At 41.9% G+C, this 23,530-nt stretch overlaps 1 protein-coding gene across 1 annotated transcript in view; it reads left to right on the top strand.

Annotated features, from left to right (window-relative positions):
- ptprfa (protein tyrosine phosphatase receptor type Fa) overlaps positions 1 to 23,530 on the top strand; it is a 376,185-nt gene that overhangs the window by 23,295 nt on the left and 329,360 nt on the right. Inside the window, exon 2 of the mRNA XM_085382126.1 lies at positions 16,284 to 16,361. The gene's annotated coding sequence lies outside the window, so the exon portion shown is untranslated. The remainder of the gene's footprint in view (positions 1 to 16,283; positions 16,362 to 23,530) is intronic.

Raw genomic sequence — 23,530 nt, 5'->3', positions numbered from 1 at the left:
CCGTCTATCTGTGGTAACCTTTCAAAACCACTGGTCAAGCTGTATTTTGGCCACATATACTTGATCTGCTAGAGATTTGTATTGGATCGAGCTTCTTAGTGCAATATCAATCTTTTAGTTTTTCTATGCTCAAAAAGCTTTGGCTTCATCTCGTCTATTTTCAAAGTGTTACTCTTCTTTCACATTTTTTCATATAAGAATACTTGGACATATTTTTCATGTTGGGTCGAGATGTTGCCAAGATATTCTCCAGGATGTCTTCTAAGTGGCTCTTTTCTGTGTGGAGGTGTAGTAGTTGTAATCTCCTGCTTTCTTTCAAGCTTTTCTTTTGCTTCCTCTTCACGGTGAACGACCACTGTCACTTCCTTTTCTGTTCAGGTTTTCAACTGGTCAGCATTCTGGCATCATCAACATAAGACAGTGAAAGAGCATCTGCTCAGGTACAGCTGCACAGTTGTACCATGTACAACCATGCCACAGATGCAGCTGTGCCATCCAAGGCTGCAGTCATAAGCACAGCCACAATTTGTCTTATGAGGGGAGAACAGGAGAACCGACTTCTCTAGCTTTCTTTGGAAAATTCAGTGGTACATGCATCTGCCTGACAGCCACAGTTTTGGGTGCACTGCCGCTGTGTCATAATACAGCTCAGTGCCTCTGTGTGGGATGCAGGGAATGAAAACAGTTGTTGGGGGGCCGAGTATTGTTTTGTTTGCTGGAAAACTCGTTGACAATCAATACAAATAAAATGAGGAAAATTGATTTTGCAATAATGCAACTGAGTTTAACTTGCTGGTTTTAATTGGAACTGAAGTCATTTAGCTAAACCTTTATTGTATATGATATCAATAATTAGTCATTTTACAGTAGTTAGCCTCAGTCATAAGAGTTTGGAAATCTGCACTTCCAGTATTTGTAGACGCTTGCAGACAAAACAGCTGGTCCACTGAGGCAGAGCATGAACTCTGGTGGGGAGTGAGTGGGCCTATTCACATGCCACTGCACTGATAGTGAATTGAAAATGTGGTTTCAGGTGATGAGGAACTGTGGGAACACAGGTGGCATTACCAGACAGGAACTGAAATTACAGGAGAGTTAATACAAGAAGACAACGTGACTGTGACCAATGTAATAATAATTATAATGCTAAGAATGTCTTTACTGGCAAGTACAGAGGGTAAAACTCTCTCATGACCTCACTAACTAATAACATCAACTTTTCTAACTTGCTTTCTTTTTATCTTTTTCCTTTATCATCTGTTGGCTGCCCCAAACCAAAGACCACATTCAGTAAACCCCTTCAAGCACATAAGTCCATCCTCAATTCTCTTTTCCTTCAATTAGTGACACGTCAGTTTGGATGCTCCTTTCTTGGCTCACGGTTTTAACCTTCTTTGACCCTTTTGTTCCAAACTGGGTTCACTGTTGACTTCACAACCCTGGATTTTGCCCTGTACCTCACATCTGTGTCTGACCATGAAAGTGAGTCACCGGAGATCAGCTGTGATTACTGCCAGCAGCCCATCCAGTTTAATTAATCCATTACAGCCAGGTTTAGGCATACTGCACCCAAGCTATTGGTATACATTTGATTTCAATGTGAGTCTGAGAGCAGGCCTTAAAAGCATATTCTCACTGACATTGCATGAATAAGTGAGGGTTTTCAGCAACATTAGCTCTTAGAATCCTAAATAGCTCAGAGACTCGTTCATACGTCCACAGCAATAACAGAAGATGGCGAGGTTTCTATCTGTTGACATCTATTTGAAATTCTGGTTATTTCTACCTCATTGGCTGCAAATCTGCAGCCAGTCTGTCTGTTGGCCTCATCTCTGCATCTCACCACTGTTCTTCAGGTGTGGTTACTGTGAAGCATTTTAATGGATGTGACTGATGATACGTCTCGATGTGTGATCAAGACAGACAGAGACGTTTCTGCTTCAGTTTCACTGAGTGAAAGTTTAGTATTTCAGTAGTTTGTTACTAATTAACAGATATACGACATGTATGTGTTTGTGTGTTGCGCCTGTACAGCTCATGTATACTTGCATACAAAGCTAGCTAGCATTAGCTAATAAGTTCGACTTCTATCTTCTAATCCAAATAAGTCCTGGGATCGGTTATTGTTGATGTTGGGATTCTTGTGTAATGTTATTCTCATGCAGCATCTAACCAATAACAACCATGTATAAGCGGACAGGAGGAAAAGCACTGCTCAGTAGTTTAGCATTATAAGCAATGTGTGAAAAGGGTTTAAGCACGTTGCCCAATGAGACTGGATAAGATCTGCTGTATTAATAAAATATTGTCAGGAAGCGCTGTGTGGCAGGCAGGAGTAGGACCCAACATGCAGACGCTCAGACTCAAGGGATGAACTCAAAATCACAGCTTTATTGGCTGGCAGGGAAAAAGCATACAAACTAAACTAAACTGGAAAAATCACAAACTAAAACTCGCAGGGAGACGCACACAGCAAGAGGGACGACACAACACTGACTCAGAGAAACACAGGGTTTAAATACACTGGGAAGTAACGAGGGCACAGGAGGAGGGCACAGCTGGGAGAAATCAGAACTGACGAGACAAGGAAGCAAAGCAGGACACATTCACATTAGACATGGACCTTCAAAGTAAAACAGGAAGTATCACACAGAGACGCAAACTTGACACGGTGGAGACAGCAACTAAGAAACACAGAGACATAAACCATAAGGCAGAGGACTCTAAGAACAGAGAGACACAGAGGGAAACACTCAGCATGGAACACAAGAAACTAGACTCGAGGGAGAAACAAAAGACCAACCATGAGAACATAATTCACAATGCAGAGGGACAGAAAACACAAGAAACTCAAAACATGTGACAACACAGACCAAGAAACACGGACGGGACACAGAACAGAGGGGACACAGAGAAACATGAGGGGCGAGGGATCAAAACTAGGAACCACAGAATAAATCACACAAGTACAAAATACAAAAATCACAAAGAACTAAAGTCGCTGTTTGAGGCCAAGAAAAGAGCATCAGAATCAAAACTCTGTCAATAGGGCAAAAGTGAATGTAATGAATTATAATCAAGCATTTCAATAAAGTAAAAGATGGTTTTTAGTTGTTAGTGGGGTTTAAAGATCTGAGAGCAAGTGAAGATCAAATACAAAAGCAGAACATTCAAACGTAGCTCTGTGCTAATTTCATAGTCATCAAGTACAATTATGCACTGTGTTTCAGGATTAATATTTATATTAGGTTAGTGTTCCCTCTTAAGTCCTCAACATTTCATGATCCTTGTTATGATGTGGACTCCTGTATGTTAGACTCGTCTGGACTCTTCCTACCAACCGAATAAAACGTTTGCTTTTTCTAATTGAGACTTTTTGCATTTGGTTCTTTCTTTCTTCAGTAGATAGCAGCCTTACTTTACTCCTGCTTTCTTCACATTATTATTGGTTTATTTCTCAGTAGTAGCTTAAATAGTTCTTCCTTTGCACATCATGGTTGTTGATGCTGGTGGGTTAGTCTGCTGGGAATTTTGTCTTTTACAGCTGCAGGATGTAAGTCTCTGTCTTTGAGATATATGAAAGTGTCTTAAATCAAAACAACGAAAACATATAACAACAAATAAATAGCTTTTTGTGCATAACCACGATTATATATTCATGCCTTCGACTGCAGCTGCTGTCCTGCTGTGACCTCCCACATTGTAACTAATGGCTTCCCCACATTGTACTTTGCAGAGCTCCTTCTTATTGGCCACCATTCTCTTTCCCCTCCCTGGTTCATATTGAGTTTTTACAGCTTATATTATCACAAGAGCAATTCCTCTGGCGGATATGAATCATGACCATATGTCCAGTACATGATGTGCTTGTATAGTCAGCTGTGAGCTGAATAAGGGGAGGCCTAGCAGGGTGCTGGCGCTGTTTTTCTGGGAGCGTGACGTCCCCGATGGCAGGAGGTTTGGCTTCTGGCTTGACGGCAGCCTGGCCAAGGCTCTGAGGGGATGTGACCCACAGAGCCTGGCAGAGTCCACGGCCCCAACAATCTGCTGCTTCCCTGGACACTGGTGGGCAGGGTTGGGGTGGGTGGAGCAACACCCTGCATGTTGTAACAGCATCAGGGAAATAATGATGCCAAAAAAAACAAAAAACAAAGAAGTTCATTAATGTCAAAGTGACTCTAAGTGGGTAAAAAGGTGTTTTTTCTCTCCACGCCAAACCCTCTGTTCATTTAACATAAAAAAAGCATCACAACCAATAAACGAGCTTAAAGAGGCCAAAAGGCTCGATAGTCTTGAACTGTTGTGTTTATTTGTCAGTAAAAGAAACACTTTCTACTGTGAAAATGGATTACACTATAGGTCATATTTGAACTGAGATCAAGTTAGTACCACTCCCAGTGCAGCGTCCAGAAGGTAACAAGTATCTCCAACTGACAAAAACACAGTGGAGCTAATGTATTATAACCCTAATCAAGTGGAAACAAACAAATCCAGCCATATTTATAATTACTTAGAATATAATTTTGGATAAAATAACACAAGCTAGCATTCATTTTAAACAACAGTGGTAATTAATGTCACCGGTCCAAATGGCAAGGGGTGAAGTGCAGGTACAGGGCCGGGCGAGAGCCTGCAAACACAAATGAAGTCAAATATGGAGGAAGGAGTGCTGAAACCTGCAGCTATGACACAGATATTTGATATATTATTAATAGAAACATTGCAAGTTTGATCACTGGTATCCACTTTTGGTTCTGTTAGACCCAGTTAGACACGTTTCTCTGACTTCAACTGATTAATTATCTCATTTTATAGCGCAGAATATCTCAAAGAACGGATCAAACACAACAACTCAAACTGTTTGATGTGCTTTTCACTCAGGCCTTTTACATAGTGTCATTCCACATTTGTGATGTGAAATCTGAGAGTACGGGGGCTAAATAGCTCAGATTAGATACACTATGCTATCTGGCAATCAGCAGTGAAATACAAAAGTCCAAGCTCCAGTCCTGTTTGAGCCACAATATGTTTTGTGCACGTTGGTATGACGGGAGCAAAGGCAGCTGAATCACATGTAAGTTGCAGGTCAAAGATCACACACAAACAAAAACATGATCTTACAGGAACAAATAATAATCTTGATAAAATCATCTGTGTTCCTCACACCTTCAGATGAGCGTAGCCTCCTGAGACTTGACCTATTTGTGTCCTACAGTGGACATTTTATTCAGCTGTGTTTGAGTCACCCGATCAAGTCCTACAGTCCTCTTCAGAAAACATTCGGGGCTTTGCAGTGATGTGCATCTTTTCAGTTAGGCCAGCATACAAACAGCCACATTTTATGCAAAGGGGAGAAGGAAGCGAAATATTATTTCTCTATTGCCGTTTTTACCATGATAATTATATTGTTTATTAACATGTCGATAAAACTATTTTACATCTGAAAACAATTAAATTATTTCTATTTTGAAGCACTCCTTTTATGAATGTCACCTCAGTGGACAATTTTTATAGATTTAACGACTCAACATTGGTGGAGAAAAAAGTGAAGCAAAGAGGAATTTATTCTGAGTAGTAGAGGGAGAATCTGATCTGGAGCTGTTAGATGAGGAAAAGGATGGGAATGAGTATTAGCCTGGGATTGGAGGAGATGGTGAAGAAGAAGTAATTGAAGGAGGGGAAGAAGATGCGGGAGTATCTGATGAGGAGACAGGCTCAGAGCCAGAAAGGTGGGCCGGGTTTGATTATCACGTTAGAAATATTGAGTATTTTAGCATTTATTTGTTTTTTCTTTTCCATTCGTCTTAATAGATTGACACTTTGTTTCACGTCAGTGTCGTGAGATTCAGTCTCTTACACTTTGCTTCAGCCTAAAGGACTGTTTGAAGGACTGGATGAAGGACTGTATGAAGGACTGTATGGAGGACTGTATGGAGGACTGGATGAAGGACTGTATGGAGGACTGTATGGAGGACTGTATGGAGGACTGGATGGAGGACTGGATGAAGGACTGTATGGAGGACTGTATGGAGGATTGTATGAAGGACTGTATGGAGGACTGTATGGAGGACTGTATGAAGGACTGTATGGAGGACTGTATGGAGGACTGTATGGAGGACTGGATGAAGGACTGTATGGAGGACTGTATGGAGGACTGTATGGAGGACTGTATGGAGGACTGTATGGAGGACTGTATGGAGGACTGGATGAAGGACTGTATGGAGGACTGTATGGAGGACTGTATGGAGGACTGGATGGAGGACTGGATGAAGGACTGTATGGAGGACTGTATGGAGGACTGTATGAAGGACTGTATGGAGGACTGTATGGAGGACTGTATGAAGGACTGTATGGAGGACTGTATGGAGGACTGTATGGAGGACTGGATGAAGGACTGTATGGAGGACTGTATGGAGGACTGTATGGAGGACTGGATGGAGGACTGGATGAAGGACTGTATGGAGGACTGTATGGAGGACTGCATGGAGGACTGTATGGAGGACTGTATGAAGGACTGTATGGAGGACTGTATGGAGGACTGTATGGAGGACTGTATGAAGGACTGTATGGAGGACTGTATGGAGGACTGCATGGAGGACTGTATGAAGGACTGTATGAAGGACTGTATGGAGGACTGCATGGAGGACTGCATGGAGGACTGTATGGAGGACTGCATGGAGGACTGTATGGAGGACTGTATGAAGGACTGTATGGAGGACTGTATGGAGGACTGTATGGAGGACTGCATGGAGGACTGTATGGAGGACTGTATGAAGGACTGTATGAAGGACTGTATGAAGGACTGTATGGAGGACTGTATGGAGGACTGTATGGAGGACTGTATGAAGGACTGTATGAAGGACTGTATGGAGGACTGTATGGAGGACTGCATGGAGGACTGTATGGAGGACTGTATGGAAAGCAAACTACAGCTCAGATTCTCTCCAAAACGTTTTGGCCGTGTGCTTCTGAAGTTCTACCAATTGTGTTGTGGCATAATGAAACATCATTGGGTGAGCACTAGTTTAAAGTGGATCTCTGCATCTTAACGTTATTAGAGAAGCATTTGAATATCCATGTGCTCAAGATAATTAACTGTTCCTACAATTTAATTATCTTGTATGCACAAGATAATTAAATTGTTCCCAGAAGTAACATAGTGTGCAGAAGATGAAAAAAATAATCTTATGGTACTACAGGGACTTAAGGTGAACCTGAGCTGAGCTGAGATTAAATATGTGGTGAAACACATTATTGTCCTGCTCCACCTCACATGGTTACAGTGCATGAACCAGTACGGACTCTCAGCTCCATCATGAGCTTTCTCATTTCAAAATGAAGGACATTAAGCTTCAGACAGACTTTTATGGCCTCAGGTGCTGGAACAGTCTAAGCTGGAGGACACGAGAGCAGCTGGAAATGTTTAAAAGAGTTAAAAGAGGGCTAGAGACTAGTTGGCAACACCTCTGGTAGGGCTGCTAGCAGATTGCTGCAGTGTCCTGTGTTTTGCATGAGACTCCAACTTCTCTGCGACACTTACTAACTAGTTACTGAGCAACAGTGAAACCTGAAAAAGTAGAAATCGTTCTTGCAGAAAGACCGGAGCCCACGCTCAGTGTTCACAGAGTGTCTCTTTATTTCTGGTTACTTTATTACTGGGCGTGCTCACACACGCTGCTCTTCCCCGACGTTGCTCATCAGTGCCATCACCATCACCTGTCCACTCACCTGCCTGGCACCGCCTTCAGCTCACTGCACCACCCTCCCCTACAGCTGAGTCAGGGGCCACACCTCTCCCACAGTTCAAAAACAAAGTTGCACGTTTTACTTCCACATATGGTTTGTGTCCCACGTTTCCCAGTTTCACTGCTGCTCCACAAGTAGTTGGGGAATGTTTGCGTCTGCCATGCAAACTGTGGACAACTGTTGCAACTTACTTGCAACCAAAGCAATTGAAAGGAGTTTTTAGTGTAGCATTATACATCTCTTTGGGACCAATTTTATGTAAGACTGTTAGCAACCTCCAACAACCACTCGCCAACCAGTAAGGGAATATACATTTTCCATAAGGACGTGGTTGTCAGGGGAACGCAAACTGGTATCTGTATCTGCATGACTGGGAGTTTAGCAGCTGATTCCACAGTGATTCTAGCAACAGCCGCCTGCCAACTGGATGGGCACTAAACTTTTCCTAAGTGACCTGTGGTTGCGAGCAGTCTTATCTCTAGGACTGTGTGACTGGGGCCTTGCTAAAGCACCAAAGCTAATGTCCTGTTTTAAAGAAAGCGATCTAGAGCCACACCAAAGATTAATGTTTTGTTCTACTGTGCGGGGCCTCCCTCCCACTGAGTTACATGAAACCCAGTTGGTTTTGCATAATCCTGCTGACAGTTAAATAGCACTACAAACCGTAGGAGGGCGGTTGAAGAACACATCCTCCACTGAGGTTAATGCCCTTACTTTATATTTTAGGTAAAGTGATTTGGATCTAAATTTGATGAGTTCCTCTTCTGTTCGTGCATCAGCTCTCCACCAAGACTCATGAAATCCAGCTTTGAAGCACTGTAAGCATGTCTTTGTGCTGGCAGCAGAACAAAGAGAAGTTCTAGTGTGAAATTTTAGATGCAAGTTTTAGAAGCTTCAGCGATTTCTTAAATTTAGTTCCTTGAACAGCAATATTTAAAGATACAGTAAAAATACACCCACACTCAGAAGACACATTTAGATGTTGTATGCACTAGTACAGCCTCCAGTAAACTTACGGTACACTGTCTTTTTCTCATTTTCTCATATATGCACAAACACACACACACATTCCCAGTGTGTATTAGCTGAGGCTGGGCTGCAGCAGTGTAATGACTGCAGCCACCAGCCTTTGACTGGAAGCTTGCTCGATGACTCTCCAGCTCGGGTGTTTTCAGCTGCCCGTCTCTTCTCAAGTTTCAGTCAACAAAATCCGCCGTTTGAACTTCTTCCCCCTCAAAACAGCGAACAATCGCAGCGAAGAAAACTTGATCTAATTTGGTAGGTTGCTCGTTCCACAACATGAAAAGCACATGATGTTGAACTGACTCTGACCTCAGTGAGATAATTTTTCAAGGGCAGCCTGATCCTCGTTTGTGTGGGAACAAATTATTATTAAGTTCAGCCAGGCTTGGCTGCACATCAAAGGCTGCATTTACAGTGCGAGTCATTATGATCTGTCTAAAAATTGCTGCTGGTATCAAATGTTTTGGACGGGTGTTGATATACAGATGTGAGTGTTTGGTTCATGAACCCTACAAAACTAATGAATCTGTGAGAGGTTTCCCTTGAAAATCATCATTTTTAAATACCTTTGAAACATACTTTAAAGAGAAATATTTAGCAGAGAATTACGACGTGTGTGTCTCATTTTAAACAGTCACCTCTCGGTCTCCTACTGGATGAAATGGTTTTCACCAACTAAAACTTACAGTTCACAGATTCAGCAAATTCAGCTCAGCTCCACATTTAGAGAAACAGGTGGTGAAGCTGTAAACTTAATGATTGGTCCTAGAATGTATTTCATTATGGAAGAAGTATTCAGGACAACGGTTTGCTAATCCTCTGTTTCTTAATGCAAAACTATCATTACCTGTGTGCTCATCATAGTAAAAACAGCCATTCACTGTGGAAATTGCTGTATTGGGCAACCGTGGCTCAGGGGGTTGGGAAGCGTATCTGTAACCGGAAGGTCGCTGGTTCGATCCCCGGGCTCTCTGTCCTGGTCGTTGTGTCCTTGGACAAGACACTTTACCCTACTTACCTACTGGTGTTGGCCAGAGGGGCCGATGGCGCGATATGGCAGCCTCGCTTCTGTCAGTCTGCCCCAGGGCTGCTGTAGCTGCCTCCACCAGTGTATGAATGTGAGAGTGAATGAATAGTGGCATTGTAAAGCGCTTTGGGTGCCTTGAAAAGCGCTATATAAATGCAATCCATTATTATTTGTTTTGATGTTTTTAACTTATTGATAAGGAGGCATAAATTCATAAAGAGTGGTTCACTGTAGTAGCTGCTCAATCGGAGAATCAGGTGCTTTAATAGATTTACTGCGGTAATCTAAGAGGCTGCTAGAAAATTAATGGAAGTGAAAATGAAAAAAGTTGATACATGAATTCATTTTTATGAAAGTCTTATGATCATTTTTATGTTATGGGGGAGGGAGGGGGCTTAAGCTAATATTCTGAGAAAAAAATGAGTTCATTATGAACAAGATCCTTTTGAATATTCTCTTGGATTAAAACTGTAAATTCATGAGAAATGAACTTCAATGAAACTGTTTTGTTGTCAAAGAATTCCATTTCTTCATTAGTTGAACAGCCACGTGGAACATTTAAGGTTTAGACTGAGCTACAAATGTGGCCAGGAGTTTATCCGACCCCCAGGCTCGGCTCTCGGGTGTTGTTTGCCACCTTGTTTCCTTTTTGTCTAATGAAATAAAATGCTGTGTCATCAGACACGGGTAAATGGTGTCTAGTATTATTTTTAAAAGTAAAGTAAATTCTGAGGAAGAAGAGAAAAACGAGCGAGTGCTGTTTTTTTTCTCGTTTGTCCGGCACAAGTGCCGTTCTTTAAAGAGCTGTGGTTGAGGTGCAACAACACGATGGAAGACATCCTTACATCATTTTTATTCTCCCAAACAGATCGATTCAGCAGCAGCGTCTCTTCTGGATGCTTCCATTGATGATTCGGATATATTCAGTAGCAAGGGGCTCTAATCTGACTCGGTCTATGTGGGGTGAGAAGGTTTTCTCTCCAGCTGAATCTCTGAAAATTTATGTTTTTAAATTTGTGAGTACTATTAACAGAGTTTTTTTTACTCTCTGAATTCAATCGAAGTTTAATTCTGAGTTTCTTCTCAGTTTTTGTAACAAATAGTTCATAATAGCTGTTTTAGTTGTTTTTATTTTTAGAAATTTGGCAAAATATTTAATTCCTTATCTACAACAGGAATCTGACCAGTATGCAAAAAATAAAATAAAGCTACTACTTTAACTTCTACTTTTCCCGTGTTATTAGAATATCTGATTTTTCATTTCCTAAGTCTTGACAATCAATGGAAAAATCAGTCTGATACATATAAAAAAACTGTGGATATTTTTTTCCAGAAAAGTAATTTAAGACGCTGTGTTGGAGACGTTGGTTCAAAGTGTCTTTATTCAAATAAATAAATACTGAAGGAATCTGCGAGTATATTGATAAAGTGAGAAACATGATGGACTCAGTTACCTTCCATCAATTATGTTCCATACTTGTGCATCTTTATAAAAATGTAAGTCCAGCGTCACAGGTTTGTGGCCGAGGTCTAATGAGACCTGCAGTTTATAAAACGCAGCAACACAGACAAGGTCAGACCTGCTAATGATTTAATGTTCCTGTGAACCTCTGGCAAGACTAATTTGTTGCAATTTGGGTCTGGTTTCCCCATTAAAAAGCTGATAAAGGCTTGTAAATAATGAGCCAGTCATTGTCCTCTTTGTGCCCTTTAGTCCTGTTGCACCATTAATTAGCTGTTTGATACTCTGAGTCTTACCTTTAGTCCCTGTGTGCCTTTTTCGCTGTGGCTCGCTGTCCTGCTGGTTTGATGTAGGTTTTAATGAGACTCCAATGAGACTCTCAGCCTGCTTTCACAGCTGCGTCCACCAGCTGCACATGTGATGGAGCTGTTGGCTGAAATCTAATGGAGAATTTGAATCATCATTAATTGTTATTTTTTTGTATTTATGTTTGCTGTGCAAAATGTCTGCACACCTGAATGTGTGGCAGGAAAACAAAGAACCAAAACCCCTCTATCTGACCCTCTCATGTTAAATGAGGAACATCTAAACTTCTCATACTTGCATTTATGTAATAACATTAACAGCAACATTTACTCAAAGGTTTAAGGAGATTCCCAAAGCAGTGAGCTCATCTTGGCCCCGGTCAAAGTAATCCTAGACGCACTCGGGTATAAGATCACGGACGCAGGTAGAGGAAGCCCTCCGTAGAGAATAAGGCTGGAAGCCAAAATCCAGGAAGCCTGGAAGGATGTTAGCTGGTTAACTGAGGTGCACAAGGTCTCCATGAGAGACAGGCCCTGGGTGACAAACAGATGTCCATAACACTGAGACAAACAAAGCCACGAGGCTGAAGAGATAAACCAGAGAAGCAGAGGGCCTGTTCTCTGAAGATCCATCCAGGGTGTTCTCTCATCTACCGGGAATAACAGCACGAGGGCAGAGCCACTCAGAGCTGAAACTCAACAACACTGGAAAAACATCTGGGAGAAAAAGGTGTCACATACCACCAATGTCAAGCGGCTGGTGGACCTGAAAGCAGACGACAGCAAACAGAGCCAGGGGTGCCAGGTGCTGAAGGAACAGCTGGAGCAAATGTGGAAGGTCAAATTCAAAGTGGTCCTAATGGTAATAGGAGCATTAGACACTGTAACCCCCAAACTGGAAGAGTTTCTCCAGCAGATTCCAGGCCAACATCAGAGGTTGCTGCCCAGAAGACAGCAGCTAAGATCCTGGACAGAACCCTCAGACCCCCCCAGACCTTTAATAGAGGACCTGAGGGACACACACATTTTGTATATTTACAGGGAGGACAGGGATTATGCAGACGCTGCCCACTGTGAAACCTCTACTCTGATGAAACTGTTGTAGTATTTAACAAGTTTTACTTACCCAAGGGTGGAAGCTGAGATAAATAAAGGCTTTCTAGATATTAGAGATATTGTCACTCGAGCAATAAATAACTTTTACTTAATTTAATATTTTAGCTTATTTAAAATCCAAAACAAAACTGGTCAGAAGTGTAGACGTGAACAGTATAACACAAGTCAGTTAACTTTCAGGGAGATTAATCTGCATAGAAATGTGACTCTGAACTCTTTGTAGACGGTTTTGACTTTAAACTTCTAGACTTTGTGTTTTGGATTTGAATCTGCTGCCATGTTCAGATATTGATGATCTCGCTCATACTGTTGTACAGACAAACATATGTGCAAGGATTTCATTGGTCCAACTAAACTCTTCCTATGCATTTATAAATATGAAAATGCTGCTGCTCATAAATCTGATGAATGTCACACAGACCAAAACATTACAACTTAATGAATGTTAATAAATGTTCCAGTAGTAACCGAGCCAGCGTGTGAGCGCTCCTTCTAATTGCTTTTACACTGTTTCATGTTTAAAGTGTTCTATTCTCTCTTGTAATTTATACTATCTTTGTCTCATTAGTCTCAAATTATTTCAATTGTGTGAATTGAAACTGTCATATTTTTGTCATTCTTCTGCAAAGCAATTTAAATTGGACTAACCTGAATGAATAGAGGGGAATTTGGAGTGATACATTTACAAACAGACACACATGCTGCTGCCTTCTGATTGGCTCTGAGAGGACTTAATCAGCTGAATGTGAAGCAGTCTGAATGAGATGGGGAAGGAGATGCTTTTAAAATGCAATATTAGAGCAGTGAGACACACGCTTGCTTTGTTTGTGTGCAGGTGTGGGGGAGGCACTTTCAATCCTTGCAGGATTTGTGGTTTCTTCTCTAAATGTATTCAGCAGGGGGAGAATTGGTCTCTGGATTTGAAGGTCTTAAGCTAGAAAGTCTTTCCTGCGGGGATGTTGCCACTGAAACACCTGTCTTTGGCTTTTTTCTTTGTGCTGAGATACACCAGCATTGTGCTCAAATCTCAAAATGTAAATTGTACAGGCAGAACTGCAGCGTATAATCCCTCTATGGATGCATTAATGTCCAAGTAAAATATTAGAAAGCAGTAATATTGTGTTTGCTATGAAGTTCCTGATAAAGGATTAGCCAACAGCTGTCACAGCGCTGAAATGTTGATTCTCAATACTTTATGCAGTGATGCCTTTCAAACAGTGGGACCAATATTAACTCCACAGCTTCAGGAGGTGAGGAGTTAAAAATATCTCTCAGCAAACATTTCTGGCACAACTTTGCCTTCTTCCAAGGTGCATGGAGAGGATGAGACGCTAACAACATGGAGATGTGATGGTTAATTTGACTTTTTTTTTGTTTCTTGTCCTTTATTCAAGCCCAGATGTGTTATGTATTACTATGACCCTGATGAAGGCCGAAACATGTTAGTCAGTTAATAAAATTGTTCCTCTTCACTTTTAAGTGTTGCTGGAGTTCCTGTGTTGTTAGTTTAAGATATTTCTGCCATGATTTGAATCTGGTAAAAAGATGGTTTGTAAGGTTGAAAGTCTTGAACGTTGTTCATTTCACCTTTTGTAATTTTTGCAAAAGTTGTAATTAAGCTTTGACGGTTTGCATCATTTTTGACCGGCTGAAAACATTCAGAGATCTGCAAACATTTAATCTACATTTTCACCCTTTGTTCACTGTCCTTTGTTTCAAATAATGTTGTTACTCTTGGACTCTGTAGACAGACTCAACAGTAGCTTTTCATGACTCATAATAGGTTCACCACAGGCCATTTTAACTTCTGTCTCTTTATAGACTGAAAAGCCAGCTTCTTTCTCATTGGATAATTTTGAGCTGCGTGGCTGAGAAGACCATATACTTGCTGCCATATTTAATGACATCATACAGACACCAGTGTAAACAAACTGTCTGAAACTTAGCAGTATGAAGCTTCACTGATTCGTTGTTGGAACCTTTGCCCCTCCCTAATATGAGTATTTATCAAATAAATACACCTGCTCAGCTCCTCAGATTAGCTTTCGTCAGGCATTAAAACTTGTTAAACTGACAATGATTCAGACCCCTGGCTGAGATAAAATTAATAGTCTGGAAATCCTCTTTCATGGCTTAAACGCTTGTAACAAAAGTCCAAAAATAAAGCTTTTCAGAGTTAGCAAAGCCATCCAGTGGACTGGATTGGACCCTTGGGTGGGCCCATCCTGGCTCATGGGCCATATGTTTGACAATTTTGTCAAAAGACTCTATTGTGGCTTTTGAAAAAGATATTATTGGTTTTGCATCAAGCTATGAAGTGCATCCCTAGTGTTTTCAGCAGGACTTTGAAGTAATCACTTCAAAGAAACATCACTTCATACATAAAGGAGATGCTGAGATTAGACGTGTCACTTCCTGCATGGAGTCTGCAGCTGCTATCAAGATGTTATCACATCAGGATTTATTAATGCCTTCTGATTATTGTATTCATTTACACCCGATGAGCGCTGTCATTATTTGGATTCTATCAGCAGTCAAATCTCCAAATACAAATCAGAACTTATTGTGCTATTCAAATGTCAAAGTCATAACATTACTGCTATATATGGAATCACCAGGTCAACAGTAGTTTTAGACTACGCAAACGTCAAATAGCTAATTATCACACAATTTACTGCATTTGTGTGGGAATGTGTGTGTGAATGGGTGGATGACTGGATATGTAAAGCGCTTTGGGGTCCTTAGGGACTAGTAAAGCGCTATATAAATACAGGCCATTTACCATTTACCATTTACCATTTATTGAATATCACACCTAAGCTTTCCTTACAGCCTTTCCCAGGATGTGAAGTGTGTGGTGTGTTAGTGCAATTATGTAACAGTATCGCTCAATAATTAGAAGCCAGCTACCCACCACCCATCCACATTTTACATGTTTAAATAATTTAGGCACGTCTACTCCTGCACTTTATGTCAGTGTCCAAACGAGGGTGCTTGGTGAGGAGGAAAAAGAAGGAGGGGCAACCTAGCCTGGATTTAGGAGAGTTAATAAAGCTGTTTCCTGTTAAAGTTAAATCCAGGCAACATTAATATGTTACATCCAGTAACATATTAAGGAACAGAAGGATAAAAGAAATCCTTTTTGGTCAAAGCTGCTCGTGTTAACTTAAACAAACAAATGTGTTGACTTTGTAAATGAACAGCGGTGGACTTCGTGTGATTCTGTGTCAGCTTTCCTGGTGAATTTAAGGCAAAAAAAAGTTGGTTAGGCACAATTCTGTAAATATCTTCACAGACCTGTAAGAGAAGTTTGACACACAATCAAATCTAGCTGCACTACACGGTGCACACTGATAAAGCTGAGTTTAACATAAACAGCTGCAGATAAAGACAGAACCAGTTCTTTTTACTGGTTTACTACATCCGTATGACTCTCAGCTCTAGAGTTGTGGCATCTCGCTGGCCTGCAGGCATACACTGGATACTAACACTGTAATAAGATAGTCCCATTCACCCCACAGCATGCTAACATTAAAGACTGTCCTGTTCCTGTGGGTGTTTTGGTAAAATAAAAGTAATCGACTCGATGTTCTGTTCCTTCCAGGAGGGCATGAGGACAAAGAACTAAAGCTGGCCGAGGCGTCTCAGTATCAGCTGTATCAGTGATGTCAGGCAAACAAACGTAAGTAATAAACAGTCGTCCACCAACAGGAATCAGTCTTGTATGTTGCAGCCAAGATGTTACTGATGGAGAGAAAATAACTTTAGTGAAAAAGTTGAATTATGGAAACAACAGCTCTTAGTCTGTAACACAAAGACTGATTGTGCTCAAACAGAAAGCCTCCAGTGCTGAATATTGATCAGATGGAGTCAGCAATTTGAAGGATTTGCTTCGGGCTTTGTTGCATATGATGGGTCCCCTTACTGCCAGCGTCTGACTGATTGAAGAATGAATCAGTCAGTCAAACAAAATAATCGATATGTTCAGTTTGTCCTTTATATTCATTAATACAGATTAGTTTCCCTAGACTTTTCTTTTTTCAACCACACGCACTTTTGTTTTGCTATTAAAACATAATCATATGGAAATTATCTGCTGTGCTTGTTAATATCATGGGCATAAGAAGATAAGATGACAGCACAGCAGAGTTTACCTCCAGCCAGCCTGCAGGTAAATCACTGCTGAATCTGTTGAATAATTTAAAACTCAACACTTGTAAATGAGTTTTGTCTTTTGGGAACAACAACCTAGTTCAACACGTGCTGCAAAAAAGAGCTGGGCATAGGCGTTGTGAAGTCGGCCACTACATTCGGACTTCTGAACCCATCACGACAGCGTTTTAGCGGTCGCTATTTGGGTCTGTTTGAGTCCGACGTGATCAGCTAACGCTATCATTAATAAACTGTACAGATGCAAAGCAAAGACATGCTATATATCTGCTATTGGATTAAGACAAATGTGCTTCAACACACAGGAAGACGTAGTGTTTGGCAAATCCAAAAGACACCATTAGCAACAATACAGTTGAGAGGACCAGTTCACTTTAGCAATGGATGGTTGTTTTGATGTAAATCAATCAACCACTGGGATGGAAAAATGAAGCCAACAACTGTGCAGTTCCTCAAATGGCCACTGAGTCAATTCCAATAGAGTCCTGAGTTGAAATGTGCTGTACGACTTTAAAGCATAAAAACATGTTTACAGGCGGGTACAAAGGCTGAGTCCTCACAGACAGGCGTCCCAGTCAAAGGGCTGTGCTAACTGCAATCACTGAAGTGTACTGGTCTGCTGTGTTTGTGTTGTTTTGACCAGTTGGACCAGTTTAATGGGATTATCTGATCAATAATAAAAACCCTGTTGTGTGTTACAGCTCAGCCAAGAAATTTGTTCTGTAGTTTTGGTGAGTAAAGTTTGCAACACAAATTCAGGTAATGCTTCTGTCATTGCATTTCACCCCTCTTACTAAGCCTGTTAGCCTTAGCTAATGACTTAATAATAACATAATAGTTATGTATTAGTACTTCAACTAAACCTGGTTAAAAGAATCTGATGTTAGGCTTCCAAATGAGTCCAAAACCAGTGCGTGATGTCATAGTAGCCACCTCAATTTTTGTCCACAAATACACAGTATCGATGTACTTTTCTGTACCAAAGATGATAGATTTAACCACTACATCTTTGATGATAATATTATCATTAAATGATCATCATTAAACATTTACTGGAAAACAAATCTCTCTGCATTTGCAACGTGCTAAACAAATAAATAAATGTTCTTTTTCTTTTGCTGTTGCAAGCTTGTTACATACAAACCATTTCTATGAGACCTGCTTGAGAAGAGACTAAAGATGTAGATGTATGTCTGAACTGTCCCCACACCTGCTTTTTTCTCTCCTAGCATGGTGAGGTTAAAATAGACACAATTTGCGTTGCTCTGGAATTGAGAGCAGCTCTTGACAGACACTGTTGCTGGTTGAAGTGTGCTGGTTAATGGCATGTGGGCAAACAAGCATTGCATTGGCAGGTTCAGAGAGACTCTACTGGTCTGGTGTAGGAGCTGTGCATCACACAAGGAGTGCCTTCTCTGCCAAGCACCCCGAGGACCTCTGTATCAGCAAAGCTGCATTCATGAATATAAATGTGTTCCCACTATTATTACACTTAAACACCTGAAGTCACGTGCAGAAGCAGTCGCTAAGCGCTCGCTATTAGTGAGCTGCTCAGCAGATGACACTAAGGAAATATAGATATTGAAAGATGTTGACACTGAAATAAGTTGAGTTCCCTATAACTTTTCTAATATGTAACAAGTGTAAGTGACATCTACGTGAAGGGACATTAATGGGACAGCTTGTCAAAGTCAGTAACAATGACTCTTTACATCTTGTTTACCTTTGCTTTGTGTGAGTTTTTAGTAAAAGTAAATGGCATGCTGCAGTTTATGTTTTTCTTTGATATCAAAATCTTAATTTTCTGCAGTTGAGGTTTGCAGCTCCCATTCTTCATTTTATGTAGGGATGTACTATGGAGGAGGATATTATTAAAGCCAGTAGGTTATTTATTTCATAGCACCAGCATGTAGAATGTCCTTATATGTCCTGTGATCTCAAGTTCAGCTCAGAGCATTGCTATTTAATAATGCCAAGTAATATCATCCTCATCTTAGGCTAGATCATATAGTAAGGTCAAGCCTTTGTGTGTGTATATATATACATATATATATATATACATATATATCAGAATCAGAATCAGAATCAGAATACTTTATTGATCCCTGGGGGAAATTATTTTTTGTTACAGTGCTCCATTTTAAACCAACATTAAGACAAGACAGACAATACACTAACTAAGAATAGTACAATATATACATATATATACATACATACATACATAAGTCACTTATAAATAAATATTTGGAAAAGAAACATGTGTAGCTGTAGCAGCAAACAGTGTGTTAAGTGGATGCGTTGTACAGGGAGATGGCCACAGGCAGGAATGATTTCCTGTGTCGTTCAGTGGTGCTTTTCGGTAACCTCAGTCTCTCACTGAACGAGCTCCTGTGACTGACCAGCATGTCATGGAGTGGGTGGGAGGTGTTATCCAACATTGTCTTTATCTTGGACAGCATCCACCTCTCCGACACCACCTTGAGGGAGTCCAGCTCCATCCCCACAACATTGCTGGCCTTACGGATCAGTTTATTAAGTCTGTTGGCATCTGCGACCCTCAGCCTGCTCCCCCAGCATGCAACAGCATAGAGGATCGCACTGGCCACCACAGACTCATAGAAAATCCTCAGCATTTTCTGGCAGATGTTGAAGGACCTCAGTCGCCTCAAAAAATAGAGACGACTCTGTCCCTTCCTGTAAAGTGCTGTGGTGTTTTTAGCCCAGTCCAGTTTATTGTCAATGTGTACTCCAAGGTATTTATAGTCCTCCACAATGTCAACACTGACCCCCTGGATTGAAACAGGGGTCAAGTGTTTCCTGGTCTTCCTGAAGTCCACGATCAGTTCCTTGGTCTTTGCCACGTTGAGCTGCAGATGATTCTGCTCACACCACGTGACAAAGGAGTCGACCACAGCCCGGTACTCTGTCTCATCATCCCTGCTGATGCATCCAACCACCGCAGAGTCATCAGAAAACTTCTGAAGATGGCAGGTCTCTGTGCAGTGGCTGAAGTCTGTGGTGTAGAGGGTGAAGAGGAAGGGGGAGAGGACAGTCCCCTGTGGTGCCCCTGTGTTGCTAATCACCTTGTCAGACACACACTGTGGGAGACGTACATATTGTGGTCTTCCTGTCAGGTAATCAACAATCCAGGACACCAGAGAAGCATCCACCTGCATCGCTGCTAACTTATCACCCAGGAGGGTCGGCCTGATGGTGTTGAAAGCACTGGAAAAGTCAAAAAACATGACCCTCACAGTGCTCGCCGGCTGGTCCAGATGGGTGTAGACACGATTGAGCAGGTAGATGATGGCGTCCTCTGTTCCGAGACGAGGCTGATAAGCGAACTGAAGGGGATCCAGATGTGGTCTTACTATGGGTCGCAGCTGGTCCAGGATGAGCCTTTCCAGGGTCTTCATGATGTGGGAGGTCAGTGCCACGGGCCTGTAATCCTGGGGGCCACTGGGACGAGGCGTCTTTGGTACAGGGACGAGGCATGATGTCTTCCACATCACCGGGACCCTCTGCAGACTCAGACTCAGCATAAACAGTTAATGAAAGACTCCACACAGCTGGGGGGCACAGGTCTTGAGGACAAGGGGACTCACTCCGTCTGGTCCAGCAGACTTGCCTGAGTGAAGTCTCCTCATTTGCATCTCAAATGTATGTATATATATATATACACACACACACACACATATATATATATAAAAAAAAAAACACCCAGCACGCCCCTGCGGGTGGTTTATCCTTCAAGCTCGGGTCCTCTACCAGAGGCCTGGGAGCTTGAGGGTCCTGCGCAGTATCTTAGCTGTTCCCAGGACTGCGCTCTTCTGGACAGAGATCTCCGATGTTGTTCCCGGGATCTGCTGGAGCCACTCGCCTAGCTTGGGAATCACCGCACCTAGTGCTCCGATTACCACGGGGACCACCGTTACCTTCACCCTCCACATCCTCTCGAGCTCTTCTCTGAGCCCTTGGTATTTCTCCAGCTTCTCGTGTTCCTTCTTCCTGATATTGCTGTCATTCGGAACCGCTACATCGATCACTACGGCCGTCTTCTTCTGTTTGTCTACCACCACTATGTCCGGTTGGTTAGCCACCACCATTTTGTCCGTCTGTATCTGGAAGTCCCACAGGATCTTAGCTCGGTCATTCTCCACCACCCTTGGGGGCATCTCCCATTTTGACCTCGGGACTTCCAGGTTATACTCGGCACAGATGTTCCTGTACACTATGCCGGCCACTTGGTTATGGCGTTCCATGTATGCCTTGCCTGCTAGCATCTTGCACCCTGCTGTTATGTGCTGGATTGTCTCTGGGGCATCTTTACACAGCCTGCACCTGGGGTCTTGCCTGGTGTGATAGACCCCAGCCTCTATGGATCTTGTGCTCAGAGCTTGTTCTTGTGCTGCCATGATTAGTGCCTCTGTGCTGTCTTTCAGTCCAGCTTTGTCCAGCCACTGGTAGGATTTCTGGATATCAGCCACCTCCTCTATCTGCCGGTGGTACATACCGTGCAGGGGCCTGTCCTTCCATGATGGTTCCTCGTCTCCCTCCTCTTTCTTGGGTTTCTGCTGCCTGAGGTATTCACTGAGCACTCGGTCAGTTGGGGCCATCTTCCCAATGTATTCTTGGATGTTCCTTGTCTCATCCTGGACTGTGGTGCTGACACTCACCAGTCCCCGGCCCCCTTCCTTCCGCTTAGCGTACAGCCTCAGGGTGCTGGACTTGGGGTGAAACCCTCCATGCATGGTAAGGAGCTTTCTTGTCTTTATGTCAGTGGCTTCTATTTCCTCCTTTGGCCAGCCTATTACCCCAGCAGGGTACCTGATCACGGGCAGGGCGTACGTGTTGATGGCCCGGATCTTGTTCTTACCATTCAGCTGACTCCTCAGGACTTGCCTGACCCTCTGCAGGTACTTGGTGGTTGCAGCCTTTCTAGAGGCCTCTTCATGGTTCCCATTTGCCTGCGGGATCCCCAGGTACTTGTAACTGTCCTCTATGTCTGCAATGTTGCCTCCATAAATATATATATATATATATATATATATATATATATATATATATATATATATATATATATATATATATATATATATATATATATATATATATATATATATATATATATAATCCCAACAATCCCCCACTGAGATGCACTTGGTGACAGTAGGGAAGAAACCCCCCCAAAGATAAAGAATCTGACTCAGGTAGGGTGGACATCTGCCTTCATTATTTAGAGAGGAGAGGGAAAAGGTTTGCGAGACTTCTAGCTGTAATTCCAGATCAGAAATATGCAGAGCACCTGCAGAAGGATACTGCAATTTTATATAGATTCACTGCGAGTGAAAGACAGGAAGGGTGCTTATGGGACCTGTACCGACATGTAACTAAGGAGTATTTCAGGGTTGTCTAACTATAAGCTTTATTAAAAAGAAAGGTTGAAAGTTTGAAAAAGGAAAAGTTTGAAGCCTAAATTTAAAAGCATAGTGGGTGTCTGTCTCCCAAATGCTGCTTCTCTTCTACTTTTGGAAACTCTAGGAAACCAAAGGCAGGCCTGCTGTCTGAGAGCAAAGTGCTCCATTGGGATAATATGGTCTGATCATTCAAGAGTGTTTTTCTGAGGAGAAGGATTTTAAATTTCACAGAATTTAACAGGGAACCAATGAGAGAAGTGGGGAAATGTCTCTTTCTAGTTCCTGTTTGTACTCTTGCTGCAGGATTGCAGATCAGCTGAGGTGTTTAAGGACAGCCCGATAATTGCATGCATGAACTATAGCTGGTATCCTAACTATTCCTGTTTCTGACAATATGCAAGTCCAGGAAGGCAGTCCTAGATATTTGTCAAAAGTATGAGTTAGTGACTCCGGAGTGCCTCACAGTACTACTGGAGGTGAAGGTGAAACCCTCGTGCTAAAGTAAATTGTTAGACCAGTCTGAAATGTTGGTGGACTAAATACTTTAACTCCTCCTAGCAAAAAGAAATGAAAAAAACTATATTTAATTCAATTTGACAAGCTTAGTCTAAGAAGACTAAACTTCCACTGAACTGACGCGTGCCAACATGACTCAGGGTTCAGACTTGTAGAAGCTCAAACTGTGTCCATCCATTAGGTTTATCTTCCTCATATGATATCTGGAGCTGCTTCGATGTTTTCCTCTGTTTACTTGTTGTTTGGATGACTCACGTTGTACACATAGTTCTGCTGCTCTCACGTTCTCTTTGTTGCTGTGGTAGAAAACTTGTTTCCAGTCACATTTATTCTCAATCAATGAAAAGCAGCAGTTCCAGCATTTGTCACATTAAAACCCTATCACCATTCTGGGAAACATTTAACGTGAAATATTTGCAGAGTCACTGACAGAGGCTCAACAGCAATCTGTGAAACTGCAAACCAGCCTTTATTTGTTACAGAAGAAAAACTCCTAGACACACAGCAAGCACACAGACTGCATATTAAACATACAGCCATCATGGTGTCATCCATGAGTCTCTGAAGTGCTCTTGACTTTTGTTAGTCACTGTCTGGATCAGACTTGAGAACCTACGGACGTTGTAAATTCATGTTGGTGGTAACTTGTCAATCAGAAGGCATCCATCCATTCATCCAACCATACATTCATCCATCCATTCATCCAACCATCCATCCATCCATCCATTCATCCAACCATCCATCCATC

The sequence above is a fragment of the Rhamphochromis longiceps genome, linkage group LG15, assembly GCF_057381845.1.
Source record: "Rhamphochromis longiceps isolate RC_006_pf linkage group LG15, R_longiceps_female_GT1.1, whole genome shotgun sequence".
In the NCBI taxonomy this organism is placed as follows: domain Eukaryota; kingdom Metazoa; phylum Chordata; class Actinopteri; order Cichliformes; family Cichlidae; genus Rhamphochromis; species Rhamphochromis longiceps.
Note: the sequence above shows the minus strand (reverse complement) of the source record. Positions and strands in the feature narration are given on the sequence as shown.